At 34.2% G+C, this 19,673-nt stretch overlaps 1 protein-coding gene and 1 long non-coding RNA gene across 3 annotated transcripts in view; one reads left to right on the top strand and one right to left on the bottom strand.

Annotated features, from left to right (window-relative positions):
* Positions 1–19,673, bottom strand: part of PCDH15 (protocadherin related 15) — a 755,413-nt gene that overhangs the window by 535,976 nt on the left and 199,764 nt on the right. The window contains exon 3 of the mRNA XM_087964118.1: positions 7,597–7,724. The gene's annotated coding sequence lies outside the window, so the exon portion shown is untranslated. The remainder of the gene's footprint in view (positions 1–7,596; positions 7,725–19,673) is intronic.
* LOC148130830 (uncharacterized) overlaps positions 1–19,673 on the top strand; it is a 105,466-nt gene that overhangs the window by 60,598 nt on the left and 25,195 nt on the right. The gene's annotated exons all lie outside the window — the stretch shown is intronic.

The raw sequence follows: 19,673 nt of genomic DNA, 5'->3' as shown, positions 1-19,673 counted from the left end.
TAATACAGATTTGTTCTAAATAGGACAATGTTATTCTGCATTATTTTGCAGATAAATTATAAGGAAATATAAAATTACACTATATAAAATTAAAAATAAAATTACAATATTTCAATTTTATGATAAAACTAAACATTTCAGATTGTTTTTATGATTTGATTAAAACAAACAAACAAACAAACAAGTAAAAAAAAATAATTGATAATTTTAACATATTCACCAAGGCATACAACCTGCAGAATGGCATGTTATGTGAACCTATCTTTGTTACTTTATCAGGATAGGATAGGATAGGATAGGATAGGATAGGATAGGATAGGATAGGATAGGATAGGATAGGATAACAGAGTTGGAAGGGACCTTGGAGGTCTTCAAGTCCAACCCCCTGCTTAGGCAGGAAACCCTACACCACTTCAGACAAATGGCTATCTAATCTCCTCTTAAAAACTTCCAGTGTTGGAGCATTCACAACTTCTGGAGGCAAGTTGTTCCACTGATTAATGGTTCATTAATTGTCAGGAAATTTCTCCTTAGTTCTAAGTTGCTTCTCTGCTTGATTAGTTTCCACCGAGTGTTTCTTGTGCTGTCCTCAGGATTAATTAGCATATTAATTAGCATATTGTCAATATGCTATCAATTATCAACATTATTATCAAAATAATATAGCAATTAGCATATTGTCCATACCCAACTTTTGACCAATAAATCAATGAACCCTCATTAACCAACAGTTTAACACAATATCTGAGCTCAGTTTGTGAATTTATTGATACATTTTTTGAGCCTTTCAAGGTAGTCCAGACAAGCACAACAATGAATACTAGCTCTATTTTAATCTAAAGTTACATTAACAGAATCTTGCAATTCTGAAAATATTCCTCCTCTCCCTTCCTTTTATTTTTTGGATAACTAGGCAGGGTCTCTTCTGGAACCCTCTCCCTTCCTTCTGTGGACTACTCCTTCTGTGGTAACTTTTTCACGATCTTTTTTCTGTCTCCCAAGGTCATTCCTACACATCATTAGCGTCTCTTCTATAAAAAAGGACAAAAAGTACTATCAAGGCTTTTTTATTAATTTAAACATAACTTTTTTCATTTTTCAAATTATTTGCATTATTGCTGTTTCTCATTATTTTGAGGCTTACATTAGTCCATTAAATTTTGCAGCTATTCATTGTAGTAACACTTTTAAGCCTTTATTTCAGTATTAATTCTATTCTGTTCTATTATAATGCTAATTAATAACTAAATGGCTATAATAGTAACTGAACTCTAAAATAACCTTAGAACATCACTCAGTAAAACAATTACATGGTAGGTTGAAATTAGACTGGGAATGTAACTCCATGTCCTGTAATGAAATAAAATAATGCAATTATTCTGGGGTGCTACAAAAAAAATATGATGGAATAACATACCAACATATTTTTTTTCTCTGCCCAAATAACACACACACGTACACACACACACAGAGGGTATGATGTAGATGTAGAGAAAGAGATAGAAACAGATAAGAGATATAGCACATAGACTTATATATTGTTTCACAGTGCTCTACAACCCTCTCTAAGCAGTTTACAAAATCAGCATATTGCCCCCAAGAATCTGGGTCTTCATTTTACCAAATTTGGAAGGATGGAAGTCTGAGTGAACTTAAAGCCAGTCAAGGGGCGTGCATAAGTGCACAATCGCGCCTACTGTCCCTGTCATATAGTCCCCAATTATTTGTACCTATTTCATGTTTTTATACTTATGTTTATTCTTATTTCTATTATATTGTAAGCATTTGACAAATCAATTAAATAAATAAATAAATAAATAAATAAATAAATATTTTTTTAAAAAAAAGATCAAACCTTTGGCAGTGGGCAGAATTAGCCTGTAATATTGCATTCTAACCACCAAGTTGCCACGACTCCATAATATAGGTATAAGTAGATATGCAAATGTATATGTACATACAGTACATACATCAGAATTCTAAGTAAATGCTATGATTTATTTTTATAGAGATACTAGGATTTATCTCAGAATTTAAGTTCTACCTTGACACATTTACTGTGTGTTAGATGTTATCATTTATAAAGGTAATGATGAAGCCAGATGAGTTGGAAAATGTTCTTTCTAATGGCCATGTTAATGTGCCACATTCCTGTATGTGAGCCAAAGGAAACGACTTTATAGTAGTATAATTGTGCTGCTCCATTTGCCAATTCTCATCCTGTAACGGTAACATTGCTTTGTTTCTATTATAGACAAACTTAAGAAAATAATGATAATTGTGGGAATTATTTAGTTTTCTGTTCAACAATAAGAACAGTGGAGAAACTGCTGCTTCTTGTAATGCAGGCAATACTCAACTTATTATCACAACCAAGTCCAAAACTTCAGCTATAAAGTGAGGCATTAGTTAAGTGAGTTTTGCTCCATTTTATGACCTTTCTTGCCACAGTTGTTAAGTGAATCACTGCAGCTGTTAAGTTAGTAAGAGGGTTGTTAAATGAATTAGGGCTTCCCCATTGACTTAGCTTTTCAGAAGGTTACAAAAGGTGATCACAAGAATCCGAGACACTGCAACCGTCATAAATATGAATCAGTTGCCAAGCAGCTGAATTTTGATCACGTGACTGGGGGATGCTGCAGTGGTTATTACACTTGGTTCCTTTTCTTCTCTATGTATCCTAGGGATCCTATTTCTTGCCTTGTCTTTTTGTATAATCTTTCACCTGATTTATAACCGTTGCTTGTGACCTCTCACCTTTTGGGGAATGTTGAGGGAGGGAGGCCAATGTGGATTGCAGCAACGGAAGATGGCCCTGAAAAACTCTTCTTATCTGTTTCTCAGAGGGGCCAGTACAACAACATCTTCACACCTGTGGTTTGGTGGAATCCACATCAAACTCTTGGGAGGGGTCTCTAATTTCCTTTATCCTAGTTGTATGCCCTGAGGGACCTCAGAGCCTGCTTTGAATTCTGACTTGCTTTCACCTCTTTTCAATAAAAATTTGAAATATGAAGTTTTCAAGAGTCTATATTTGTTCGAAAGGGAGGAGAGGAAGTCCTTACACTATCTTTTCGTGAGAGCTTTAAGATATGGCTTTGCCAATCGGCTTGGGGTTTTAGTGGGGGAACAGTGCAATGGAAATGGTTGGTTGAGTAATAACAGGTCCCACCTTCCTCCCCCCACTCTGCCCTTGCCCTCCCGATGTGTCTTTGGTTTTAATTCTTGTAATTTTGTAAGTTTTAGTTTAGAAGTAACTGTAAGCCACCCAGAGTTACCGTATGGTAATATGGGTGGCAAATCAGAAAGAAAGAAAGAAAGAAAGAAAGAAAGAAAGAAAGAAAGAAAGAAAGAAAGAAAGAAAGAAAGAAAGAAAGAAAGAAAGAAAGAAAGAAAGAAAGAAAGAAAGAAAGAAAGAAAGAAAGAAAGAAAGAAAGAGATAGATTAGAATTTGCTTTGTCGCCATGGTAATACATTGTGTATTAACTTCATTTATCAATTCTAGAAACCACATTATGAGTCACTCTCGATGCTCAAGGGCAGCTAAGGAGATTTACCACCAGCCTCGCAATTTTCAATTTACAATTTGTTAGCTGGTCTATTTTTAGATAGGTTTACGCATTTAGGAATCATCCATTCACTGTAAGGCCTATGACAATACATATCTTGAGTGACAATTTGGGGGAAAGCATTTGGGTGCTCCTTCCTCCCTTCACCTGGCACACTCCTATCTGTTATTATCCTGTTAGCTTGATCAATGGCTAAGTCCACCATTCCAAACCCCTGCCTAAACTTTATTTTACAGTAATCATATATTTTGAGTTGCATAATTCCTCTACTAATATACATCTACTATGCTTAGGACAATTTGTGTAGGATACTATAACATCATTATTTTTTATACTTCTAGGAATTCCCTCTAGGAATTCCCACCATGACAGGCAAATAAATATTCTCATATAACGTTGGGAAGAATCAGGCAAATTTGCTTTGTGTACATAACAGTTCAATGCTCATGATCATCATAGGGGCAGACAAGGTTTTACATTGATTTTCCTAGATTTACTGAAAGAAAAAAAACTATACTTAATCAAAATTGTATTATGTTTTATATATTATTTTTAAAGAGCTTCAAATAAGATTCTAATTATGTTTCCACTCTTTCTATTCTCAGCAAAAACTCATTCTTAAAAATAGTTAAAAAATTATCCAATTCAAGGATAGGACATCATTTTCAGCCAGGACAGTTATCTTTGTATGGTACCTTTCTTGGCTGCCAGGATCTATGGGAAGAATAGTTGATAAAAGCAATAGCTTCTTTAAAGTGCTTCAGACATGTACGCTGTATTTATTTATGTATATATATGTATGTACTTTAATGTTTAAAAAAGTGTATGACTTGCATAGTCCTGTAGAATCACCACCGAATTATTTAAAGTGATGTAATTTGTAATTTGTGTTCTTTTCACACCTTAAATTCATAAATCTTAATAAAAGATCATGTTTTTCATAGAAATAGAACTGTTGACATACCCAGTCCTGATCCTCATGTTTAAACAGGATATCTCATATAGTAACATAAATTTTTTTTAAAAAAAAAAATCGATTTGGGTCAATTGCCAAGATTCCAGAATGCTGCAAATGCGTCCATCACAGGTCAGATGATTCCTTTGATTTTTCAGTAATATCATGTTTAATGAATGTTCAAAACAAATTATCTATATGTCAGTCATGTTTGAGAGCCTCAGCATGTTGCTCTGCTTTCAAGCACAAGCACGGAATAGATAATGTGAAGGCACAGAAACAATGAATACATAAATTGTATTAAAAATCTAAAAAGATACTCCCTTAAAAATGTGAAAAGGCATCTGCACATTTTTTTTAAAAAGTTATATTTCTCCAGTGGCCTTTTAAACATCTATGGCAAAGGCAGAAAACTAACTCAAACAAGTCAAAAATCTTCGCATGCTATAAAGAGAAGATTAATAAATATCAAATAGTAGTTATTTTTAGATTAGAAAATGGGGTTGGAATTCCAAGAAAGTAATTTCCAAAGCAGAGGTATAATCCTTACCGTGTGCCAAAAAGAACCACCAAATTATTGTCCATGTCAATTTTCTTAAAATGTGTATATAGTACAAAAAAAAAAAAAAAAATTCTGTCAAAATTAAAATCAGGAATGCAATTTGCATCTTTTCTTATTTGCCTCAGGTTGCACAGAAGGTATTTCTAAACGATAAGGACTGAGCATTCTGAAAATGAATTTACTGTCCAAAATCACATTAGTTTGTTCATCCTACTTTGCAGAAATGCGTACATAATTCACTTGCACTAGTTGAATCTTTACAGAAGTAGCATTATAAAAATTTTGATATCCTCTAGGGCAAACTGTTTGCATGAGAAAGATAGTAAAGAATCATAGCACATATGAACTTTGAACAACCTCTTCCTTGATTATATGCAATTACTTGCCACTAAAAACTATAGTAGCTTTAAAAAAAAATTGTTGCATTGGACTTAGTAGACACAATCAATTGGAAGGTTTAAAAAGCAATTTCTCTTTAAATAGCAAGTGTATTAAAGCTAGGAAAACACTGATTCATTAGATTAATAAAACATAAATCATTGCTTTGAGGAAAAGCAATCCAATCCATTCCTTAAACCAAATCTTTGATAAATATGACATGTTTGGGGTTTTTGCATGATTAGATGTTGCTTTAAGGTATCTGTGTAAATATAAAAATTTGTCAAAATTATAATACACATTTTGTCACTGATAGGTTTTGTGATCAAGAAATATTATTATTATATGAGAACAATAAAAATATGGAATGCTATGATTCTTGCTGTCTAAATAGACATAATGCTTAATAAAAATCTCTTTGACACAATGCTTGTCAAGATAGATGTGACTATAAGACATAAAATCTGCAAACCAACCACACTACAGGTGTCAAGGACAATTTATTATATTGGTTTCATTGTCAACAGAGTTGAACCCCTTTTGATCTCGTTCTGTGAGATGGGTCTGGGTAAGCTTATGTATCTCACCATATATAACCACTGCCTCTTTGATTTTCATGAAAGTAAATAAAATAGACTTTTTAGATGATGTAACAGAGATTTTTAAGCATTTCTAATCTGGTCAATAGCATTACTAGAGAAATTCAAAGGAAAATTGGTCATTTCAAAGTACCAGTCAGGCATGGAAAATTTTGTAGGAACCTTTATCTACTGAGCATGTAGCTATGAATCTACTGCATAATATGTTGGGTGAACTCAAAGCAATTTTGGTATGTTAAGAACAGTAAAATGAAAAGTGTTTTTCAGAAGCAGAGGAAAATATTTCAAATGTCCAGTGCAGCTATTATCATGTTGCTCATTTGCCTTATGCATACCTGCTTCAACAAGTTACATGTTTTTCAAGTGAAAAACAAGTGGAATTAGAAGAGCAGTAGATAACCTGTATTCTTACTCATGTTTATACTTATATATATTACCTTGTAAGCGATTGACAAATCAAATAAATAAATAAATCTGAAGAACTGAAAAACAGGGAGCTTTATGAGAGTTGTAAATTTTAATTTGTAATGTTCTGATGTTTACAAGGTGATCACAATTGACAAGATTCTTCTCAATGCTGTAGTCACCAGCAATAGTAAAGGAAAAACAAAAGATGAATTGAACCTCAGTTCAATCTATCAGTTGTCTGAAACATTATTCTTATAATAGCTATGCTGTTTTATTTAATACAGATAGTCTAGTCCTCAGTTTCTGACCAGTTGCTTGGCAACTATTCAAAGTTATATTGGACCTAACTGGATATACTTACAATCTGGGTTCAAAATTCCAGTGGTTCCCAACAGTGCTTTGGGTACTCAGTAACCAGGCCTCATTAATGGCTATTGGCAGCATTCTGCAGTTACATTGTTTTTACAATGGCTTTGCCAAAAAAATTGCATTTAATTTTGGTTTGTGAAAAAATATGACCAATAGCAAGCTATGAGTTTGCTTAACAATCACAGCATTTGACTGCCACAAAAAAGGCATAGATAGAGCTGGTCAGGTGACTACCCAATTTGTGACCATTGCAAGTTACAACTTAATGAGTAATGTCCATTACAGTCATAATTTGAGGATTACCTATACTGTGGTTCAAAATATTCATTATTTTATTATAAGAATTAAGTAATTTGGTAAGAACACAGATTGAAATCAATAAGACAATTGCTTTTAAAAAAAAACTTTTGTCCTATTAATGAGACATAGTTATAATTTTGTTTAAATGTGACTTGTGAATTCCCATTATTATATATTTACAATAATACTTTACATATTACATATATAAATATACTAAATAAAAGGTATATTAATGTAAATTCCAATAAAGTACTCTTCATCTTTTGAAACAGGTAGTAGATTATTTAAAATCTTTTAAAACAAAACTTTTTAAAAACTAGTAAAGCTTTTTGGGTTGCATGACCCAACTAAAGCGAATCAAAATTTTAACTTATCATACATCATGTTTCATTTGTTCAGACAGTTAGTAAACAATTGTAATCCACAAAGACAGAAAACAAGGACAATCAGAATTACCTTTAGTTCATTCTTATTTTTCTTTGTTGTCAAGATAAAGAGATGATTTAGTAAGGATGAGAAGAATACTTTGGCTTCTTTTAGTTGAAAAATCCCAAATACTTATTATTCCACTGAAGGCATCATTCCTAGAATGATAATAGATAAAGAATTCAATCAAAGAGAAGATGGTGAAAGAGGAAAGTAACAAGATAATATTATTATTTTTTTAAAAAATATTGCATTTGTCCATCCTAAAAAACATTTTTGAGCAAGAAACTGAAGTATTTTTTCAACAACTTGCGAAACATTTCACAGCATAATATGAAACTTCAAATAAAGACTATATTTCAATAATGATAGCATTTAGACATGCAACATTCATGCTGCAGTCCATGCCAATATTTGAAATACACAGCAGGAAGGATATCCCTACTGACTTGTGTTCTGGAACTTATTACATCCATCCAAGTAATCTAATTTTCACTTTCAAGTATTAGGTTCAACTCTGATTCTAACAGGCATAGATAGATGTTCAAGTATTAATGAGGTTCTGCTGAAATGGGAAGGCCATGATAATAATATACAGTAAGTTTAATTTTACAACCCTACACTGAAGAGTGTGTGTGTGTGCTCAAAATACTCAGAAAGACTCTATAGTATTACATTTGCAATGTGTCCCAATAATTGACGCTATGGTTTCTTTCATAGTGGCCTGCATTTTCTTAAAACACTAAACTTGACCTTAGCTTCTTCACTCTAAAAAGCTAATCATCACCCAAAACATTTTGGGCACTATATAATAGATTTTGTGCTTTGGAGTCTGTGGTGCTAAAGCAGGATATCCTCAGAGAATGTATTTGTTGTGCATTGCCATCTGTTTTTCAGTATTTTTAATAGGACTATGAATTGCTAATGGGAATCAGTTAGTTACTATTTGAAGACTGCATAAAGACACTTCTTTTTTAATGATTTTCTCCTGTTTCGCAGAGAAAAGATCATCTACTGCATATTTTCTCCAAACAACGCAGCATAACAGGTTTTGTGTTCAGCAAATTCATCTGGCCATCCATCTTTACAACAAGTGATCCTGGGCAGCAAACAGCAGAAAAAACATATCATATATAGACCCCCCAGAACTAATAACAAAGCCAGGTCTCGAGGAACTTCTGGAAAATAAGTAGCAATGGAGCTGTCTTTACTTCACAGGTGGAGAATTTCCCATAGGGTGGGGCCACCATGACAAAGAAGGCCCTCCAGACAGGTGGTCTGTGCAAGGTGACTAAAGTGTTAATAGCTATGAGCACACACACCCTCCCCATCAAGAATAGGTGTTCTTTTGGGTTTAATGGAAAAAGACTTGGGAGAAAAAGTTGGAACTTTGGTGTTATATATGTTGATGGCAGCAAGATTATTTTATGCACAAAAATGGAAGGATACTTTGATTCCCACAATGGCTGCAAAAGTTGATGGAGTTAGCAGAGATGGCTACACTAACTGCTGCTTTGATTAAAGAAAAAAAAACACAATTCCTTTTTTTTTCCTATATGGAAACCACTTCTGGACTTTGTGCTTGAGATGGAAAAATGATTTAGGGATTTACTGACTAGATAGGTTTGTTGTGATAGAAATGGCTAGTTTACACTATTACATAAAAGTTAAAAGTTAAAAGTTGAGGTTTGATGTTATTATCTTATTCTACTGCACCAAAGGGAGTTGGAAGACAATGCCTTTTCTTTCTCTCTCTCTCTCCCCCCCTTTTCCTATACTTTTCCCTTCCCCTTTCTCTGCCCTATTTTTCCTACTATGATATTTTATTTTGTACTTTATATTGTAGACTAATAAAAATAAATAGAAAGAACAGATGTAGCTGATACAAAACATGAAGCTATGAAAAGGCCTTCCTGGTCATGACTATCAGAATGTAGATTCAATATGAAGGACATTCTCATTGCTGACGTCATACCTATAAATTATTTTTTTCTGTTGCCAATCTACTGCCATGATCTAATTGGGAAACAGAATGATTGGATTGGAATTATAATTGCCAGTGGTAACCTGTTCACAAGATCCATGGGATTCATAAATATAGGATAGATACCTATGTATCTTTTATTTATTTATTTTTATTTATTTGATTTGATTTGTCAAACGCTTATAAGATAATAGTTATAAGTATAAACATGAGTAAGAATACAGGAAATAGGTAAGAATAAATGGGGACAAAAGAACAGGGACGGTAGGCACGATTGTGCACTTATGCACGCCCCTTACAGACCTCTTAGGAATGGGGTGAGGTCAATAGTGGATAGTTTGAGGTTAAAGGAGTGGGGGTTGGAGGATGTAACAACAGAGTCAGGTAGTGCATTCCAGGAATTGACCACTCTGTTGCTGAAGTCGTACTTTCTGCAATCAAGTTTGGAGCAGTTTATACTGAGTTTGTATCTGTTGTGTGCTCTTGTATTGTTATCTAGTTGAAATTCCAAGTGACAATGTTGCCACAGAAATGATGGTGAGGTTTCTTACATAGTGTCTGAATACTGGCTTAACAATTCAAATGTCTTTATTTCTATTTGTTTGGATCCCTGATCATCCTCCAATATTTGTCCAATAAACAAATCTAATCCCCAATAACAAACCTATCATCTTTTAGAACTTACATTCATGGGTAACAGAATGAGATAATTTGTTCTTGACTTTCTCTCAAAATGTAATCTGCTTTTATTTTTTATTTTTATTTTTTTAAGTTAGGTCTTTCATGTTAAACACTATTTGAAAACAACAATGCTGCCTTGGGAGCTTTGAACAGCTCTGGAAATTATTGTCATCAGCACTGTTTAATCAATGCTAACGAGAGTCTCATATCTAAGTATTTATACTTAAGTATAGAAATTATTACCACCAACTGGATGCAATTAGTCTCCCAAGTTCATTAATGGGATTATTACTTAACAATGTTACCAATGTAGATTATCAAGATTTAGGATAAGATGTTAACAATAATTAGGAGATTTATAGCCAAATACCCCGAGGTTATTATTTGAAAGATCAAAAGCAGATTAAGTCAATGTTATTTTAAAATACTTATGCAGATGGAAACTGTTTGTATGTTGTACATGCATGTATCAATATAAACACTGTATACGCTCATATAACTATGAGTGTATGTATAAAGAGCAATCATATGCTATTTATTGAATAATAATTTCTATGGAGAAAATTAAAGATTTTAAAATACATTTTAAATACATTTCACAAAGCTGTTGATCGGATACTGTACAAGTGTGCATATTGTACATTTGGAAAAATTAATGATGGTTAATAAGACCCTTGAAAAGTTATTCAAAAATTCAGACAATTAGCAAAAATAATATTTTGAACATTTATTATTTTTTTCAGCCCTTTTAATCTGTCAAGCAATTTAACCAATAAAATCCAGTAGAATTATAGGACATTATACTTTCAATAAAAATAGTAAATAGGCAATAATAAAGCAAACATCCTGTCCAAAATGAATAAATGTTAAGAAACATCACAGCTGAACGTGTTCAATAGCTCAACCAGAATTTAAGCACAAAATCAAGAAAACAAACAGGTATTCAAATTGAACCTGGCTTTGTAAAATGCATGTTCTTAAAAGGCCAAACCTAGTTATTGTTTTGGGATTTATTTGTAATCTATACTAAGTTACATTAATGTATTTCATATTTTCATGATAGCATTGATAATACAGTAGAACTGTTTCCTATTTTAGAGTCTATGGATAAGTGCATTGCTCGACCTTCCATTGTACAGGTAGACCTTGACTTATGACCACAATTAGGACGAGAATTTCTATTGCTAAACAAGGCATTTGTTAAATGAGCCGTGGCTGATTTAAGGACTCTTTGTCACAGTTGTTAAGGGAATTACTGCAGATATTAAGTGAATCACATATTCATTAAATGAATCTGGCTTCTCCCATTTGCCAGAAGTTGGCAGGCAAGGTTGCAAATGGCAACCTGGTTGCCAAGTGTCCAAATTTTAATCATACAACCATGGGGATGTTGTGATGGTCGTATGTAAGAAGATCAGTCATAAGTCACTTGTCATGTCCTTGTTGGAATCTGATTCCGAGGGGGAGGTCAAGCAGCTTACAGGGAGTGGGAGTGTGGCTCCAATGGCTGTGGAGGAAACTGGGGAAGGGCACAGTCCAGCTGGGCATTCAGAGGAAGACCCAGGGCCACCCCCTCTTCATCCTAGGGCATGCAGGGTGGAACAGAGAAGGGAGCAATGCAAGTTACATGGGTTACGGGGGAGAAAAGGGCCTGATTCCCTTCATTAGCTGCAGCTGGGAAAACAGGATTTTAAAAGGGCGTTTGCGCACAGTACCTTGCTGAAAGCAAAGGGTAAATTCTTTTGGTTTGTCAAGTCTTAACTAGGTTCTGGCGTCCTCCCAACTGTGTGTGTTTCGTTATCTTTTGAAGTCTGCAATTCCTTATCCTGCCCTGTCAAGTTAATTACTGCAGTGTGGTTTGTTTTGGTTTTTATTTATAATTTATATGTACTTTGGGTTTGGACTGAATTTCTTCCCTTTAAAAACTGTTCTTGGGAGAGTTTTTTCTCCAGCTGATGATAATTGGACATTGGGAGCCAAGTTGGAGGCATTAAAGGGACTTTACCTACTTTTGTGACTTTCTTGCTTTTGTGCCATGCCCTGGGTCATCACATCACTTTTTCAATGCTGTCATAAACAGTCTCTAAACGTACCATTGTAAGTTGAGGGCTACCTGTCTTCATATTTTCAGATATCTTAACACACATTTAGCAGCTCGCCAGTGCCTTTCAGTTGGCTCAGTGTTAAATCTTGCTAATTGATTAACACAGTATGCAATATCTGGCCTTGACCAATTACTGAGATAAGATAAACATGGATCAGCCATGCCAGCTACAAAGCCTATTTTAGTTAATTCTTTAACTATACATTGGTTCCACTCATATCCTGATTGCTTCAAACCATAAAGACTCTTTTTCAATTTCCAGCAATCGTTATCAGTATTATCATTTTTAAGACTTAAAGGTTTCTTTAAATATATAATGTGTTGCAACAGTGCATGCGCTCATTCTCCTAATGGAGAATTACCTCAACACTGGTTCTGGGCCCAGGCCATATCAGGCTCAGATAACTGAGAGTTAGTGTGAATACACAGTACTGTATACAGACAGCTGTTTACTGTTTAATTGTGGTTTACTATCCTGGTAAAGATGGCACAAGTCACTTCAACAAGTCTATCACTGATAACCCGGTTGGATGGAACAAACTATGTTTCCTGGTCTATGAAGTGCGGTCTACTTCTGCGTAAAGAAGGTTTATGGAATGTAGTTCAAGACCCACCAGATATAAATGCTTGGGATCCAGAAAATGAGGATGATGCCAAGAAGCTTGTTGACTTTAAACAGAACAACAAACAAGTTCTTTGTATAATTGGACTAACACTGAGTGACCAGCAGCTAGTCCATATTCGTGGAGAAGAGTCTGCTGCTAGGTGTTGGGAGAATTTGAAGAGGATTTATGTTCGTGACAGTGTAGGTGCACACATACATCTTACACGTAAACTGTTTAGAGCACGTCTTCTGAAAGGTGGAGATATGTTAGCTCATTTAAACTTCATGAAAAGAACTTTTCAAGAGCTACATGAAAAAGAACTAATATTTTCAGAGCTGCATCAAGTTTACATCATTCTTTCCTCATTGGATGAAAGTTATGATGATTATGTATCTTCACTGGAAGTCCTGCCCAGAGATAAACTGACATTGTCAGAAATAACTGGAAGATTGTTAGAAGAAGCAAGAAGACGGCTGGATAGGGACCAACTGAGGAAGGAACAACCACAAGAAGAGGATTTATCTTCAACTGCCTATACTGTTAGGAAATGTTTTTCTCGTGGGGCTAGGGGACATATAGCTAGATTCTGTAAGAAAAAAAAAGGACAGAATACTGGCAAATACCAGAAGGCTAAGAAGAATGTTAGTTTGGCTATGTCTAGCAATTCAACTGTAAACCATGATTTGTGGGTTGTTGATAGTGGAGCATCACAGTGCATTACTAAAGATAGAAACAGGTTTGTAAAGATGTCCACGAGTAAACAACATGTATCATTGGCAAATGGATGGAAGATTAAAGCATCAGGTGAAGGTACTGCATATTGTTCTTGTATAAACGAACATTTAACTATGTTATATGTACCTAAACTGAAATTTAATTTGTTATCAGTAAGGGTTTTAGTTAATATTGGTTATGTAGTAACCTTTAGGGGAGATAACTGTATAATAGAGAAAGAGGGTAAAAGTGTCACTGCTACTTTAAAGGATGATTTATATGTAATACATGATGACCAGTTGAAGATGGCTAACTCAGTTTATAACAATGTTAAGCCACATGATGAATGTATACATTTACTACATAGACATCTAGGGCACATTAATTTCAAAATGCTCAATCAAACTGTTGAATTGTCAGAGGGAGTCAAATTGAAACCCTGTAGCAAGTATTTACACTGTAATGCTTGTAGTCAAGAAAAGAGTAAGGTTACTCCAGCAAACAGACTAAATGGGTTTAAGACCAAAGAACCTTTAGAGGTTGTGTTTGCTGACATAATTGGTCCTAAGAAACCAAGTTTAGGAGGTGCCTGTTATATTTTGAGTATTATGGACCATTACTCACGATATGGTTTCTGCTATCTTATGAAAAACAAAACAGAAACATTGCAACATTTCTTTAACTGGCTAAAGTTTGCTGAGAGAAAAATGAAAAGTAACGTAATTACTTTAGTCACTGATAATGGGACTGAGTTTGTTAACAAAAGATTCCAAACTATGTTAAAATTGGCTGGTGTTGAGCATAAACGTTCTGCACCTTACAGACCACAACCTAACTAATTTATAGAACGAAGAGGACAAACATTACAAGCCATGGCTCGCACTATGTTATCTGACTCAGGTTTATCTGAAACACTGTGGGGTGAAGCCATAATGTGTAGTAACCATGTTTTGAACAATGTAGTTAACACAACAACTGGAGAATTGCCATTCACTCGTTGGCATGGCAGAAAACCAAATTTAAGTTATTTACACACATTCGGAGCTCCAGCATGGGTGCATATTCCCTCACACTACTCTCAAATACGTCTCCCTGTATGCACTCATTCTCCTAACGGGGAATTACCTCATACTAGCCATCCATTTACTCGGAGCCAAGTCGCACTAAGAGCCTCCAATACAGGAAACACAATGTTGCCAGCCAATAAAGACAAAAAAAAAAGCTACAAAACAGACAGAAGATATTAGAAACACCATTCAAGCAGAACACAGCAAACTCCAAGACCAATAAACACAGACCAAGACTCCCAACCAATCAGGATGAAGAAAAAACCATTCTGGCACAGCAGTAGGCTAGCACCAAATTTAAAATAGAAATGGCTGTGAAAGTCTGACTCACAGACGAACACAATACAGAAGCCTGATGGCAGATGAGATTCTGTCAAAATGTTGCTACAACTCTAAAAGCACAACTATAATGACGTGGGAAAATACCCAAACAAAGCTGAATACCATACATATAAATACCCGCAAAAACTTAAGAAAACAAATATATATATATACACATACATACATACATACATATATACATATCCTATGAGTTACATAAAATCAGTTTGATCAAGAAAAATTATATATAGTGCAATGATGCTTAGTTTCTATTTTTTGCTTCTGTACAAGAAGATTAGATTTTAAAATGAATACATGTAATGGGGAAGTAATGTACAGGCTCTTAAGAAGGGCTTATTTCATGGAGAGGGCTTATATTAAGCAAACATGTAAAACATGCCGGACTTACTTTTGGAGTAGGTCTTATTTTTGGGGAAATAGGGTAGATAAATGGAATATCATGTTATGACAACAATATGTCAGAACATAAGTTCCAATCTAGCAAATAGGCTTAACCTATATAATGTACTTTTGGAAAGATTCTGATTAATTTTAAAAGAGTCACAACAATTATCAAAAGAATGGTGTATGGTTGAATTTTTATAAGAACCCTTTTTCCCAGTTTTCATATGCTATGTTCAAGATTATGATTCAGTAAGTCAGCTAGCAACAACTTATACATTATAATTGTTTGGTTTGCAAGACACCCAGGGATTCATTTTTTGATCTAAGAACCATGGGTACATATCAGGTTTTGCCAGGCCCTATAAACGTATACACACCAAGACATAATTGGATATAAACTCTTTCAAATAGAAAGCAAGGCAAGAAGGAAACTTCTGAAGACATGGTTTATGCTTGGGCAATTTAGCAACTTTTTAATTAACTAAAAGTCTTTCATTACTAAACAGACTCATGAATATACCTGCAGGCTACGATATAGTTTCATCATACAATGCACAATGCTACACAAAGCCGGCACTGGCAAACACTTACAGCAAAATGATTAACTGCAGTTAACTTTAAAAATAAAACATTGCATAATTTTGCAGGCAGCAGGAAGAAAAAAAAAACAATGAAGTTTCCAAGTTTCTAACATTTTTATATTGCTATTTAAAATTCCATTGAAATTCTTGCTGTCTCCATGGAAAGGATGATCACTAAATTATTCTGTGGGAAGTAAATTAACTATTATCAATGGTCAGAACAACCTGACCTTTTTCAGGATCTGTAATGAAGCTGACATTGACTCAAAAGTTTAAATAAAATTAAGCTTAGCATACACTAAACTTAATTTCACTTTAATATATAAAACATTTTCTTGTCCATATGAAGATAATGTACTTCTGTGGAATCTTATGCTCAGTGCATAGCTATTGACTAAATTGTCTGTGGACACTCAAGATTAAACGTACCGAGTTATGAAATTTACTGAGTATTTAAGCCAGAAAAAAGCACAAATCACTCTGATATATCCCAAATATCGTTCTCCAATTTAATTTTGTTTAAAGTATGTGTATTAATTGATGTTTAAGTCTCCTCTCCGTCCCCCCCCCCCTTTTAGGCTATAAATTTAATATAAATTTAAAATAACTTACAACAAAAGAAAGCCTAAATCTGTGTTTAAGCAAAATAAATACCATTATTTCTGTACTCCTAGGAAACAAACTGTACAGGGACACAAGACATTATTGTAGTCTGATAAGTTCCTGACACTTCAAATTTCTTTGAATGATAGAAAACACTCGTGAGAAATATAGTGGAAGACCTGGAGCCTTTCTTTATTTGCTTTTACCATTCCTTATCGGCATTTTGATTCTATTCTGTAACCTCTTGATTCTATTCTGTTATCTCTTCTGGGGGGGGAAAACTTAGGGGATTTGATACTGATCCACAATTTTATAGAGGAGTATGGAAAAAAGGATGTTTCCTAGTTCTCTCCTTGATCAACTTATACACAAATTCACCGATAAAGGAACTTTCAGAACCAGACTTCCATCCTCCTAGAATATAAGCCATGAATATTTCATGTTTGTTGTGCGCAGATGAGACAGTCATCATTTTAAAAACTCCAATTAGCTTCAGATTAGTACAGGAATAATCCCTTTGTGTTAAAACACTGCAAGAAAACTAAAATAGAAGGCTTTGGTAAAACATGCTTCAATGGACAATAGAAAGCTGTGAGTCTGAGCATATGAAGAATCTTAAATATATAGATGTGGTTTTCAGGGTCACAGAATACACACATTAATTCTGTAGTTGTGTGAGGTCAAAGAAGATCCTCAGTTGGTTTATTATTTCATACAAATGGTGAGGAATGCAGTACTAAAACTATTGACAGTCAAATCCTAAGTACAATTGAGTTATGGATTTCACTGGCACTCTTTGTTAAATTACAGGCTGATGGAAATAATGCAGGCTAAGTTTATAAGAGAAGTTCTTAAAACTCCAAAATGTGTATTTAATTTAATGCTGAGGCTAGAGAGTCAACCATATAAGAATCAGAGAGTCAACCATATTAGTTTTCAATTATTGGCTCAGATGCCAGGGGTGGGATTCCACCAGTTCGCACTTATTTGCTAAAACTGGTTGTTAACATTCTAAGCAGTTTGGAGAACTGGTTGTTAGAAGAAATTACTAGCCTAATCCTGTAAGGAAGGCAGGAAGGAAACATTCTGGTATTGCTTACAGAAACTGCCTCTCCGTTAACCCTTATTACATTCTTGGCAGGACTAGACTTCCTGTCTCAGGAACTTCTCTGGAGTGTTTTTTCCCCTCCTTTGCTGGTACTTTATTTGTGTGGAGTGACCATTCAAAATTACAGTGGCACTGAAAAAAGTGACTTATGACCATTTTTCATATTTATGACTGTTGCAGCATCCCCACAGTCATGAGAGGCCAAGCGAGGAGATGTGTGCCTCGATGTGAGTGATATTGAGTTGGCCACGCCCACCACCTAAGCCACACCCACAGAACCAGCTGTTAAAAAATTTGAATCCCACACCTGTCAGATGCCATTATTTTCCAGTTGAATTGATCCTATCTTTTTATCTGATAAATTCCAGTCCACCTGGATCCAAGCAATTCTTAGAAAACTTTCATCATGCAACCCCTCCCTTGAATTTATTTACACTTTGAGCATTACCAGGAAAAAAGATTGTCAGCTGCGGAATAACAGAATCAAGAGAGGTTTAATTCCAGAATATGTCCAAGTATAGAAACCAGTTAATTATATCAGTTCAATGAGCTCTCCATTTGAACAAGTTATTTCTTTTTCCAGAGCCAAAATAGTTTGCCTTCGATATTTTTAATATGACAAACTTAATAAATTTCCTATAGGTAATTGAATCTGCCCTTGTAGTAATGGTTCAGATTAATCCACCGTCTGGTTACTCTGCTCGTTTTACATTTCTTACTACATAACCAAGGCCAACTGAAAACTGTCGTGTTAAGTTTCTCCTATCTGATAAAGGTTTTATTATGTGTAATATAGCAGTGTTTCTCAACCTTGGCAGTTTGAAAATGGATGAACTTCAGCTCCCAGAATTTGCCCACCAGCTATATGCTGGAGGTTGAGAAACACAGCAACTGTGAAAGTGCAAAGAAGAACTAAGGTTTGGTCTACAATCATAATATATTTTTATGTGTTTTATTAATCCTCAGTCATCTATGAATGAACAGTTATTTATAATAATAGTTCATTCATAGGTTACTGGGGATACAATGAATTACAATATAGAAATAGGTTGATCCATAAAAATCAGTATGAAATATGAAATATTTATATATTTATATTTCATATTAATTTTAACAGACCATCTTATTTATATATTGTTAATTCATTGCCTTATAAACTTAGCATATATTTCAATTTACACTTGTTATTAATTATATGGATTTGTGCTTTATTCCTTCTAAGTTAGTTTTAACTCTTATTTATTTTTAAGTTGTAATATTAGTCTTAATAGAATGCAATGGATTAGAAATGTTGTTTTGTTTACTCTTGGATAGCCTGTGCACTTTGCTGGGCTTTATAGTTGGGAAGATCACAAATACTGGTGATTTAATAAATGATGAATATATTCTGAATTCTGGAGATTAACTTTCTTGAATCTGGTATTACTTATATTAAAAACATGAGATGATGACCAAATCCACTGGTGTTATGTAGATGAAATCAGATGAACATGGCATCTATATACTTGTGACTCATATAACAATTTAAAAGTAGTTTTATTATTGTTTTTTGTTATCCAGCAAATCAAGAGGTGACTAACTCTATAAAACCTTTTTAAAGGATTCCTTGCCACCATTTTGGACAATTCATATATGCCATGACTCTTAACTCTAATTTCCTGTATTGTATGAAAAAAAATAGTTAAGCCCAGGTTTTTCTGGAATCTCCAGTTTGCCGCAAATATTGATTCATAGGTCTTAACATTTTAGACCTTTAGTCCAGTGTTTTTCTAAATATTTGTATACAGAAAGATAACATGCATTTGAGTCCTTTAAGTCACTTCTGAAAGTTTAACCTGTAATTAAACATGAATTTGCCTGAAAAAAATGACAGAAATCAGAATTAGCATGTTCTTGTACACAGTCTTTTGTTTGCTTACAGAGATTCGTTGCTT

The sequence above is a fragment of the Notechis scutatus genome, chromosome 4 (assembly GCF_049901735.1).
Source record: "Notechis scutatus isolate UNSWTSFEM ecotype Mainland chromosome 4, rNotScu1.2, whole genome shotgun sequence".
Lineage (NCBI taxonomy): Eukaryota > Metazoa > Chordata > Lepidosauria > Squamata > Elapidae > Notechis > Notechis scutatus.
This window is presented reverse-complemented; position numbering and strand designations above follow the sequence as displayed.